Raw genomic sequence first — 12,859 nt, forward strand, 5'->3', positions numbered from 1 at the left:
AAAGGTCTCACTGAGTTGGGAAAATGTGTGGGGTGGTGGTATTAGAATAAAAGAAGAAATATTGGTCAGAGACTGAGCAACGTGAAATTTAGATTTGAGGTTGTACAGTTACCATCAATGTCGAGGCTATTGGAAAGCATGAGGAGAAGTGGAGAAACAAATCACGGGCGTGTAGGAAGACCAAGGAATGGAGAAGTCAAAGGGTTGGACGAGTTAGCTGTCTAAATGTTGAAATCACCAAGAATGATGAGGAGAGTGGGATGGTAATGAAGAGAAAGACTAACTGGGCACCAGAGTCTTTAATGAGTGAGGGGATGGTAAATGACCACTTTGAGGAGAAGCAACTGGTACCATAATCTGAGGATTCCACTTGAAAGATTTGGGGATTTTTTTGAAAGGGAAAATGTTTTGGAAGTGGCAAAGGGGAATGCTGAGGTACCTGAGGTGACAGAGATAAGCAACCTACACTCAGGAAGGCTGCCCAGGAGGCTGGGGGACCTCTGAGTGTAAGCTAAGACAAGAAATTAAAGACAATGTCAGAGAAGAGGTTGAGAATATAGGGATGTCTGCTGGTGACAAACTGGGAATTCCAGAGGGGACAGAGCAAATGTCTGGGGAGGGAAGAGGGGGATAAGGGAAACTGGTCCAATCGGGATGTAGAAAACACAATGGACTGCAGATTCTGGGTGACGACAGATGCCCTACAAGATCTGGACTTCGGGGGCTGAGTGATCTCCCAGAACCAAGAGGATGATCAGCCGAAGCCACCGTCCTAAATACTTAGCTTAATGGTTTAGAAGCAGGGTGACAATCTTCAGGCATCTGACATCCTCACTGGTTCTGAGAGATGTTTTAAAGTAACGGTAATTAGTAATGATTAAAAAAAGAATAATTGGAACTTGCAATGATGTTGCTGTTGTGAAGATGAGTTAGAAAGGGCTTTTGATTAAACTAGATCAATGAGGAAAGATATTGGAAACAATGAGTGGGAATGTCAGCCAGTATGTCAGTGGAGATGCGGCTGAAAAATGCTGCTGATGGAGAATTTAAGAATGCTTACCCAGGAAAATCTGCTCACATGGAGGTTTATTTCTTTTTTAGTGTTTTAATGATACATGCAGATTAGTTTACATACTGAAAGGAATCAGGAAGAATCTATATCAATTAGGTAACTGAAGCCACTCATAGGAATTGAGTTTAAAAGGGATGGTTACTATCTTCATTACATATTTGTGTGTTGTTCGCATGTTTATAACGAGCATATATTACTTTTATAAACAGAAATATACACAGATACTATATCTTGGAACAGAAAGTATACCTATATATGTAAAATCTGAAATTCTATAGAAATCCTTTCAAAAGGATTTGAGGTCTCTGATAGAATGCAGGGATTGGCAAACTTTACAGATGGTAAGTATTTTAGGCTTTGTGGGCCACACGATCTCTGTCACAACTACTCAACTCTGCCAATGTAACACTGAACCAGCCGCAGATGATACGTAAATTAATAAGCATGGCTCTATTCCAATAAAAGTTTACTTACAAAAAGAGGCAGCAGTCCCAGATTTGGCCCAAAGATCATAGTTTGCCAACCCCTGAAATAATAAACACATAGGATAGAATAGTAGCCACTTGAAAAGAAGCAAAAAGACATAGCATTCCTCCATGTTTGCTGGGTAAGAACAATTTTTTTTAAAGATTTATTTATTTATTTTGAGAGAGAGAGAGAGAGATCCGAGGAGGGGCAGAGGAAGAGGGAGAGAGAGAATCCCAAGCAGACTCCACCCTGAGCACGGAGCCCGACCAGGGGCTCAATTCCACCACCTTGAGGTCAGACCGGAGCCAAACCCAGAATCAGATGCTTAACTGACTGAGCCACCCAGGTGCCCCTGGGTAAGAATAATTTAATGTAATTCTGGGTACAATTTGTACCATCTGTTAAAATTTTTAAAGAGAAAAAAAGACAATAAAAACCAAGGCAGAGGCAATGAGACAATTATTTCACACTAACTGGACTGACAGATGCTACTGACTAATGTCAGAGAAGTTACCTTGGAGCTTCTCAGAGGTCAAAGCAAAGAGGGAAGAAACACGCGAGCTCTGAAACATCCCATCAGCAGACAAAAGAAAACATCTCAGATTAGCAGGAGAAATGGGCTTTTTCCATCTTTCTGAGCTTCAAGAGAATCTTGTTTTCCTTCAGGTCTTTATTTAAGGGCAGGAGACCAACTCATCCCAGTTTTCCTGGGTTAAAAGTACTGCGTCTCAAGAATTCCCTCAGTCTTGGGAAAATGAGGATGGTTGGTCACCCTAATTAATTAAGTGACATTGAGAGATGAGTTCTCAATAATAGCAGTTACGCAAATTTCAGAGTTCTTTTTATACATGCCTATTTCTGGTATCAACCAAAAATAATGGCCAACATATCCTTCGTCCAATACTCAAGTCATTGGTCCAACACTCAAATATTTACTGAGTGCCTACCATGTACCAGGCATTGCAGATACAGAGCTAAATAAAATACTTACCTCCCCTGCCCAGAGGCAGATAGTAAGTACCAGGAAATGGAACAGAAGCCCGTAGAGCTGCCTGAGTTGAGACTTTGAGGAGGAAGAGAAGACAAAATACTAGATTCTGGGGGAGGGATAAGTAGAATTGAATGGTGGTCATCTAACATGGATGGCAGAAAGGGCAACATGATTGTTCTCGAGGTCATGATGGAAGAAGAGAAAGAAAAAGGAATCTCTAGGAGGACACATAAGGTTTCCTCAGCTGAAATCTCAAAGGCATTTCTCATGCAGAACTTCGGGCTGGGAACTCTGAGATACAGAGGCCACCTCCCTCCTCAGAACTGTTCTCAGTTAAAGCTGATGTCAGATCATCCAAATTCAACTCAGGGAGGGTAACTCTGCTGAAAGTCACAAACAGAAGCCTGCAGGCTGGCCCTGGGCCACAAACACCCACACATGTGTCACCTCTCTGAAGATCCTTACATTTTCAAAAAAATTAAATTTTAAATTACTTAAATTTTAAAATATTTTGGGATATTTTACAAAATCAGTTGAATTTAGTTAAAAATCAGAAGACCAGATGATCTGTCCCCGATGGTGCAAGCAGCTGGACCCCCCCACCTTAGGTGTCCATGCTCGTGTGCAGAGACAACACTGTCCCCTGTTACCCACCACTCTCCCCCCACCCCCGACACTGAGACCACAGGCCAGTCCCCATTTGCCTTCATGCTTGCCGTGTTCTTTAGTTCACACTCAGGCTGCTTCATTGATTGATGTCAAGTTCCTGCCCTGGTAGTCATTCCTATTCAAGTTGGTGACCCCAAGGCTAAGCTAATAAGCTAAGTTATAGAGTTTCTCGGTGATCCATGGGACCCAAGGAGATCTCAGGATTCTTAAAGGACTTGGTGCTCTTTAATGTTTGATCTCTAACCTCACCAAAAAGATGGTGGCCTTCACATTCCTCACAGAAATTGTAAAACTTTACCTCAACCACATGTCAATCCATGCTCTCTTCACACTTAGCTGACATTCTAACCTCAGTTTCCCTCCCACTGACCCCTATAGTTCTCCTTGGGGAGCCATCATCATCTTCAAGATCTGCTACACCACTATGACCATCAGCTCCACAAGGGCATGGACTGCCCCTGTCCCTTTGACTGCCAGATCCAGAGCACCTAGCACTAGAGGGTCTCAATAAATATGGCTGGATGAGCAAATAAAATCTCTGCCTTTCATCCAAGATTAATCGTGCTTCTGGCTCTTAATCTCACCCCCTTGGACACCTTGACATAGTAGGGCTCTTCCCCTAAATCCAGCATTGAGAAACAACCTTTCCTTCCCCCTGAGGAAGGCTGAAGGTCAAACATTCTAAAATCCAAGGGACTGCAGATGTGGTGGGCAGAATTCTAAGATGGCCCCAAGGTTTCCTGCTATAATGACCAGGACTGTGAATATGATGCACAATCATGCCTGCAATCACACTACCTTACATGGCAAAAGGGATTTTGCAGATGTAATTGAGGTTACTTATCAGTTGACTTTGAGTTCATCAAAAAGGAGGGCTATCTGGTGAGTCTAATAAAATCATGGGATCCCTTTAAAGACTGAAAGTTTTCCCAAACTGATAGCAGAAGAGTAAAGTCAGCAAGATTTTTGAAGGATGAGAATGATTTAACGTGCCATTGTTGATTTTGGACATGAAGGGGACCGTGTGTAAGGACTAGAGAGTGGCCAATAGCCAGCCAGAAAGCTAGGACTTCAGTGCTACAACCCCCAGGAATTGAATTCTGCCAACACTTTGAATGATCCCCAAAGTGGTTTTTTCCACCAGGGCCTCAAGATGACAGCCAAGCCCAGCTGACATCTGGTTTCAGCCTTGGGGAACCTGAAACTGAGAACCCAGCTGAGCCCACCCTGCATCCTGACCCATAGAACTGTGAGGTAATAAATGGCTGCTATCTTAAGCTGCCAAGGCCGTGGTAATTAGTTACACAGCAATAGAAAACTAATACCATAAGTCATCACCACCTGTTCAATAGATAACGAGATACAGGATGACCTAAAGGTGGAATACTGCCCCCACATGGACACAAAGATGAGAAGACACAAGCCAAGGCATGTTTGCTCCAGAACATGCTGCCTCTTTACTGTGGGGCCCAGGTCGCCGAAGCTGACTGAGTATTCCGTTTAAAGCCCTCTCCACACAAGACAGCCCAAGCCTAACATACAGCCACGCCTGGGAAGAGGGTGTTTGGGAGAAAGAACATGGAAGCAGATGGCATTACAGGAAGGGGGACACAAGCTGAGAAGGGAGCCTCTGAGGTCTGTGATAAGTCAGAGAAGAGCCTGGGTCTCACTTGACTAGGTGTTCCTTAGTGCTCAGCATACCATATAGGAGAGTTACACAACCAAAATGCCCCTAGGCCTCACCAGCCTTGGGGCACAAATGAGGTCACACCAGCATTTATACTTGTAATTTGCTTGCTCAGACTCCTTCATTAGGGCACAGGATAAGTTGCTGGAACAGAGAGACTTAAATACATAGTAGTTCAGGCAAAATAGAAGTTGATTTCTCCCCCATGTAACATCCCAGAGGTGGACAGTGGTCCCGGACAGGGAGGTGACTCTGCTCTACAGTGTCACTCAGGGTCCCAGGTTCCTTCTATCTTGTTCTCATCTAAGTCAAAGCTCGTGCACCACCACCAACATTCCAGCCCCCAGAGAGGGGAGAAGAGAAGAATTAGAGGCCAAGCAATTTCCTTTTAAGGAAATGACACATCACTTCCTCTCACATTCCAATGGCAAGAATGTGGCCACGCCGAGCTACAAGGGAGGATGCGAAATGTAGTTTCCACTGAACAGCCTACAGAGTCCTATAATTAAAAGGGAAGAGTACATTTGGGGGAATGATAAGGAGTCAACATGACAACACCACCCCAGGTTTTGCTGGGAGCCTTGGAAGATGTCACACATGTGCTTGAACACCACCTGAGTCCCACAGTTCCTGTGCATCAGCCGTGTCTGCTGTGTCAGTGCTCTGGGAATCAGCAGAGAAAGCACTGCGTAGACCAGAGGGCAGTCCCCTGGAGCTCCCAGAACTACGTGACTGTCGTAGTTTGGGATCCCTCAAAGCAGAGCCAGAGGCAAGGATTTGGGTACCAATAGTTGATTTGGGAGGTGATCCCAAGAAGTAGGAGAGGAGAAGTAGGCAGAGTAATAGGGGAAAGAAGAAAAGTCAATAAAAAGTCAATAAATTGTGTGCTGTTCACCTGATAACTGTTGTGGATAAGTAGGACTCAGTCCTACCATAGACATGCTGAGGAATTGTGTCTCTGAAGGACAGGAGGCTGAGACATTTACCCCTCCTCCCATATCCCATTAGTTGAGGTCTATCCCCAAGGGCATTATCTCCCCAGCCTGTCCAAGGGCTGAGTCGGCTCTCAGTGAGACAGAGAAGCAGAGAGAAGGTGGGACACTGTCTGCATGCATGAGAAGTGCCCACCATGGGCTGCTGCTGAAATCTGACAAGGGCCAGGGGATGTGGTGTGGGCTGGGCTAAGCTAGGCTGAGGACATGCCATCCTGTCTTCTCTGAGCCTGGACATGAACCCTTACAATGTCCTCATCACAGTTCCCTTACCCTGATGTAACTCACCATGCAAATAACGCCTGGGGTTCATAGGCTTCTGGTCCAGTCCCAGCTGAAGCACAGCCCTGAACACCAAAAGTTATCTATGAACATACCTGTCCTCTGGAGATTAAGGGAATTCATCAAGTATTGCCTGGCTCTCAATAAATATTAGCTCCTATTATTATTAGGTTGAGGGTTTATGAGCAATGCCTGGCTCCCGTGAAGCAGGCTGTATGTGATAATGAACACTAACATTATTTTGGGCCAAGATCACAGTTATTAAATGGTGGAGCCAAGATTCAATCCAGGCAGCCCGACTCCTGAGTCTTTGTTCCTAGCCACATTGTTCTGCCACCTCTCCAGGGGTAATCCCTGGTGGCGTTTATTAGATAATATAATTGGGACTCTAATGTGTGGGGCTACCTGGGAAAGCACCAGGAAGAATGCTCAGGAATGAGAAGGGATGTTTCAGGAATTCACAACCAAAGCAAGCCCTCCAGGGCAGCCTCATTCTGTCCTCCCCACCCAAGCAGGGCCAGACGGGCAGCACCAAAGAGATCACCTCAGTGGTTAACACTGGGTCCTTCAACCGCTCCAGCAGATGGGAAGGATGGGGAGACGGTGATGAGGTTGGGGCCTCAAGAACACTGAATAATGGTGCCGGAGTTTTAGAACCTTGGTATAAGTGATTTCAGCTTGGTTAGCTTTTTAGGACACTGCAAAGAAATTGGATGTGGAGGGGACAGGTGCAGGGAGCAGCCGCTGGGCTGGAAGGCTGCCATGCCACCTGCGATGGGAGAGAGCAGAGGAGGAAGCTCATTAACCATCCCTGGATCATTAACTCTTGGTCCCTAGAGGCACAATCACTGAGGCTGGACTTTTAGATGTGTCCATCTCTCTGCAGGGGTCTCTGGGGGCTCCAGCCTAGGCCAAGGCTCTCATCTTGGGAAGAAAGTGGTACAAGCCACCCTTCTGGACACAGGAATCTGGTAACCATTGTTTGGGCAGAATAACAAAGGCTACTATTTACTGAAAGCATCCTCTGCTCAGGTGGGGAAACTGAGGCTCAGAGAGGTTAATTAACCTGCCCAGGGCAGACCATTTGAAAGGGGGCAGAGCCAGATGTCAAAGCAAGCCTGTCTGGATCCCTAATTCATCTTCTTAATCATTACATTGCTCTGAGTCTTGCAGGATGGATGACAACAGTTCTCATGGCCAGTGGGAGCATCCAAGAATGTGCCACACTGGCCTGAACAGCAGGCAGAGGGGTGTAGGTTGCTCAAGTATGCATCAATTATTCATTGGTCGATATTCACTGAGAGCCTCTTATTTGTCAGGCCCCAGGAATGGAGGGATGAATGGGAGAAACTGGGTCCCAGCTCTCGTGGAAAGAGTGAGGGAGAGGGGACACAAGTACCCATCATTTCAGATAGTGGCTATGACAGGAAGGAAATAAAGGATGAGACACAGAGTGACAGTACGCAGGCTCACCCCTGGAAGACCTGGGGAAAGAGAATGCAAGGGAAAGAAACAGCAAAAGCCCCGCAGTGAGTCCAGACTTGGTAACTCTGAGACCTAGAAAGCGGCCTAGAGTATGAGTGAGTGGGACATGGGATGAGAGAAAGTCAGAGTCAGGAAGCCCCTGACCCCACCCTCCCCCCCACCAGCCCCTGCTCAGTGCCTCACACTGAGATTCTAACTTTCTGTGTCAGGCTTGCTGACCAGTCTCTGACCTGCAGGTGCCTGGTACAGGTCCAGGCATGGAATCGGTGCTTAACTGGGGTTCACTGGACAGATCAGACCCACGAGGAGAAGGTGGTAACTCTCAGCAGAAGTTGGGTGACAGCCCCTGTTGTCACCAGCGATGAGCAGCAGCTCAGACTCTGCTACTACTGTAAGAAGAGAGGGACGGTCTGGCCTGGCTTCCCTCTGGATTGGGGTCACCTGGGGCTTTGTACCTGAGGGTCCTGCATCTTGGCTGCTCCAGGATTAGGCGAAGTTCTGTGCCCTCTGCCAGGACTTGCCTCCTCCAAGGCTCACTTGCTCACTTTGAGAAACCCTGCCTCTGGGAAGCCTTCCCTGATCACCTCTCCTCCAACTTCTGGAACCTCTATCTGTCTTTCCTGCCTTATTATCCTCCAGAGCACGCATCACTGTTAACATGCCATATATTTTATATACTGTGTTTCTTGCTTGTCTCCCCAGCATTAGAACGTAAGCTCCGTAGAGGCAAAGATGTTTGCCTTTTGGTTAACTGCTATGCCAAGCTCAATAAATACTCATTGCATGAATGAATGAATGAATGAATGAATGTTACCAGAGCCAGATGATTCACGAGGCAGAACAAACATCATCATGGGACACCAGCTAAGCAGTAGCAGCCACAAAATAAAATTGTTTCCATTTCAACAAATTAATTAAACTTTTGCCAATTAGCACATCTCAGAAGGAAGCTATTTCAACACATACACTTTGTGTTTTCTGCCTTAGTATTACTTTTATTCTGAATTAATGGTGGTAGATCCAGGGAACACCATAATATTTTCCATGCTTGAAGCCTTTAAACCCAGCCTTAAATTCTGCAGCTCTCCACCCTGCCAAAACTTACCTACGAAACAAAGCCATCTAGTGAAAAATTCAACTTCCATTGCCTATATATACTTTAATCTTTCCTCTAGAATTTAGAGTCTATATCAGTTAAATATCAAACTTCCATTTGAGTAAGTTTTTCCTGGCTAGAGTGTAACTCAGCAAAATGCAGATTCTTGGGCCCAGTCACCTAGAACAAAATCTGGCCACAGACTCTGCTATAAGAAATGTGGGTCTCACTGCTACGAGGGATTGATTTAATGTTGGCATCCACTGGGACATGAGGTGGGGAGAACCCAAGCACTGGAGTGGTTAGTAAAAAGCCCATATCCTCCAAATATTCTAAGTAGGCATTAAAAATCCTAAAGTGATGAAGAGTTCAGGATGAGAAGATGGGGACCCGCCCGAGGCAGAGCAGCAAACTTTCCTCCTTGTCTCCTGGAGGCTTTCCTTCCCTGCCCTGCATCCTGCCCAGCTACACAATGTGGCTGGTAATAATGCTGCACAGGAGGAGATCAAAAATTAGAAAAGACTATTTATTCTTGCCCTAGGAGAAGGTGTTTCCTACAGCCTATAAATCATGGGCAAAATCATCCCCTCAGAGATAAGCTTGGAGCAAGTAACTAGATACCTGAAAATAGTAAACTCTCAATTTACTGCCAGCCAGATGGGTCTCTGACATCTTTTCAACTTCCCCAGAAACCAAATAAGCCCATTTGGTTACTAAAAAATGAGGTCCCAGCCAAGTCACCAGCCATGCACTTAAGAATTTTGCATCTAAGACGTTCACATCTCTTATTCACTGTCTCTTTCCCGTGGGCACTTTAGTCCCTGAGCTTTGGTGATTCACCTCAGGTCAGCCAGCAGAATGTGGAAGGAAGCTCTTCACAGCATCTGTGATTTAGCTCAGAGGAAGGGGACAACCCCAACTCAGAGTGGGAGGGCTAGTAGATGAAGGCAGATCCAGGCTCACGGAGCAGGGGTCCCAAACCAGTGCCCACGGAGACAGGCAGGCAACCTTGGAGTCTGAAGTGCGCTGACCCAAACACTGCATGCCCTCTACTGGGGGCACAACTCAGCCATTTGCCACACAAGATCCTCCAGGTTTGTCAAGACAATCTGAAAGTCTAGATTTTGAAATGAAATATCCTTATTTTTCAATGTTGTCGAAAGAATTCCATTTTATAATAGTTGTGTGAACCAAAGAAGACATATCTGTAGACCTCCAGTTTGTAATTCCCTTTATGGAGGAGCTGGGAGTCTGTACAACACCTATAGCAGGAACGTGGGGCGGGAAGCAGACTAGAGGCCCAGAGGGAGAGAGGGGAGAGCTCAGGACTCAGGCCCAAGCCTTTTGATTAGATGGGAGCACCTCCGCAGATCCTGAAGACCAGCCTGCCAGGGAATGACACTTCACTTCACCTCATAGGATCAGACTTGCTTCCTCTGCTCTAGCTTAGTTTGGACTCAGGGCCAGGCGGGTCTAGAAAAGCAGCACTTGGCCCAGTTCCAGCAAGGCTGAGGACAACAGACTGGGGGTGTGGGGAGTGGGCCAGTAGAGTATGAACACTGAGTGTGAGTAAGAGCATGGGCCTTGTGATCTTGGACTCCAGGCCCCTTTATTGATCACATCACTGAAGTCAGATGAAGAGAAGAAGGGGAAGCTCCCAGAAGTAAAGGATAAACAGTTTTCTATCAGATGGGGAGGCAGCACAGAGCAAAGGATAGGAGCCCAAGGCTCTGGAGTCCAATTGCCTCGTGTGTGAACTTGGGCAAGTGCCTTCACTTCTCCCCTCTTTGCTCTCTCCAATCACTTCTCTCACTGACATTTTTTAAAAAAAGGTTTTAGGGGCGCCTGGGTGGCTCAGTAGTTAAGCGTCTGCCTTCGGCTCAGGTCATGGTCCCAGGGTCCTGGGATCGAGCCCCGCATCGGGCTCCCTGCTCCGCGGGAAGCCTGCTTCTCCCTCTCCCACTCCCCCTGCTTGTGTTCCTGCTCTCGCTGTCTCTCTCTCTGTCAAATAAATAAATGAAATCTTTAAAAAAAAAAAAATAAAAAAAATAAAAATTAAAAAAAATAAATAAATAATAAAAAAAGGTTTTATTTTAAGATACTGTAGATGCACATTCGCTTTTAAGAAAAAAGAGAGGTCATAGATCTTTTTTCCCAATTTTCTCCAATGGTAACCTTGCATAAATATGATACAATATCACAGCCAGGAAGTTGACATTGATACAATCCATTCATACGTGTGTGTGTATGTGTTTAGTTCAATGCAATTTTATCCCATGTGTAGATCTGTGTCAACACCACCGCTGTTGGGATCCATGACCGTAGGAATTCCTCGTGCTGCCCTTTGACAGCCACCACCAGCTGCCTCCCTCCCCTCCTCTCTAATGCATGGCCACCTTTAATCTCCATTTCTATAATTCTGTCATTTCAAAAATATTATATAAATGACATCATATGGTATGTGATCCCTTGGGATTGGCTTTTTTCCCCCACTCAGCCTAATCCCTCGGAGACCAATCCAAGTTGTTGCATGTAACAGTAGCCTGTCCCTTTTATTGCTGACTATTAATTCATAGTATGGATGTTCCACAATTTAACTATTCACCTGTTGAAGGACATCTGGATTGTTTCCAATTATTGGTCATTATGAATAAAGCTGCTATGAACTTATGCATGGGCTTTTGTGTGAATATAGGTCTTCACTGCTCTGGGACAATTGCCCAAGAGTACAATTGATGGGTTGTATGATAAAGCACATGTTTAACTTCCATAGAAACTGCCATACTCTTTTTGAGAGTGGCTACATCCCTATACATCCCCACCAGCAATGAATGAGTGATCCAGGTCCTCCCCATCCTCACCAGCATTTGGTGTTATCACTATTTTCAAAAACTGTAATCATCCCATAGGTGACGGGGATTAAGGAGGGCACTTGTGATGAGCACTGGGTGTTATACATAAGTGATGAATCACTAAATTCTACACCTGAAACAAATATTACACTAATGCTAACAAATTGGAATTTAAATAAAAACTTGAAAAAGAAAAAAAAAGAAGCATATGGGAAAAACACTCTAACCATCCGGACAGAGGTATACGGGCATCTCATTGTGATTTTAATGTGCATTTCCCTAACAGCTAATGATTCGAACATCTATTCATGTGACACCCACTGACTTTTACAAGATCAATCTTGTGAAAGTTTACTTGCCTGATGAACAGAGATAATAATGGGAACAGTACTTACCACACAGAGATGCTATGGAAGTTCTCTCGAAGCACCTGAAGAGTGTGAGTATTCAAGAAACGATAGCTGTTAAAATTCCTGGAAGAGAGGGGTTAATAATATAAGCTTCAGAGTGAAACAGAATCTCATTCTGCGATCACTGAGAATACCACCCCTAAAACTCACTTTATTTCTCTATCAAATGAGAGGAATAACATCACTTCCTTATAAGGTTGCCATGAAACTCAAACAGAATGCATGCAAGGCACTTAATACAGTACCTAGCAAGTACTCAACTCTAGCTTTCCCCTCCAGTATTGTTTGTCTGAGGCCCCAGCTAAGCCTTGTCTCCCTAACGGACTCTTCATGCCTCTTTCACTATTGTTTTCCCAGCCCTCCAGGGTCACTCTGCCGGGGCTGGGGTAGGGGGAATCCTGAATACAAACTCTCCTATTGAGGATTATTACTACACCAGGGCCCTCCACCGCTCCAGGAGAAGAAACAACAGATTTGGCTGGGGAGCTGGGTGAGATCACATTTATCTAAGGAGCTTCCAAATGAAAACTAGCATTTGTACTTATTGCATTTCACCTCCAAATTTGATTACATTTCTCTCCCGCTGTAAATCTACCTTCCCTTCTGCCAACTTATTATTAAAGCCAGGACAGAATTGGTGGAGTGATACGTAAAATTTCCATCTTGGCTTTGACATTCCAGGAAGTTACAAACCAATTACAGCTGCTGAGCCTCAGGCCCTCATGACTCACAGAGCACAGCAAGGGATGGAAGAGGCCGGAGCGGGGACATGAGGGAGATAGTGAGTTGGAAATCAAAGGTCAATTAAAATAAAACAGTCAATTTTAATTTGAATGTCTTGCTTATATTCACATC

General features: G+C 45.2%; 1 long non-coding RNA gene across 1 annotated transcript in view; it reads right to left on the reverse strand.

Moving 5' to 3' along the window:
• LOC116626735 overlaps window positions 1-12,051 on the reverse strand; it is an 88,855-nt gene extending 76,804 nt beyond the window's left edge. The window contains exon 1 of the long non-coding RNA XR_004298317.1: window positions 11,990-12,051. This is a non-coding gene — a long non-coding RNA (uncharacterized LOC116626735). The remainder of the gene's footprint in view (window positions 1-11,989) is intronic.
• Window positions 12,052-12,859: the final 808 nt, after the last annotated feature.

This window comes from Phoca vitulina, unplaced genomic scaffold (assembly GCF_004348235.1).
Source record: "Phoca vitulina isolate PV1807 unplaced genomic scaffold, GSC_HSeal_1.0 scaffold90, whole genome shotgun sequence".
In the NCBI taxonomy this organism is placed as follows: Eukaryota; Metazoa; Chordata; class Mammalia; order Carnivora; family Phocidae; genus Phoca; species Phoca vitulina.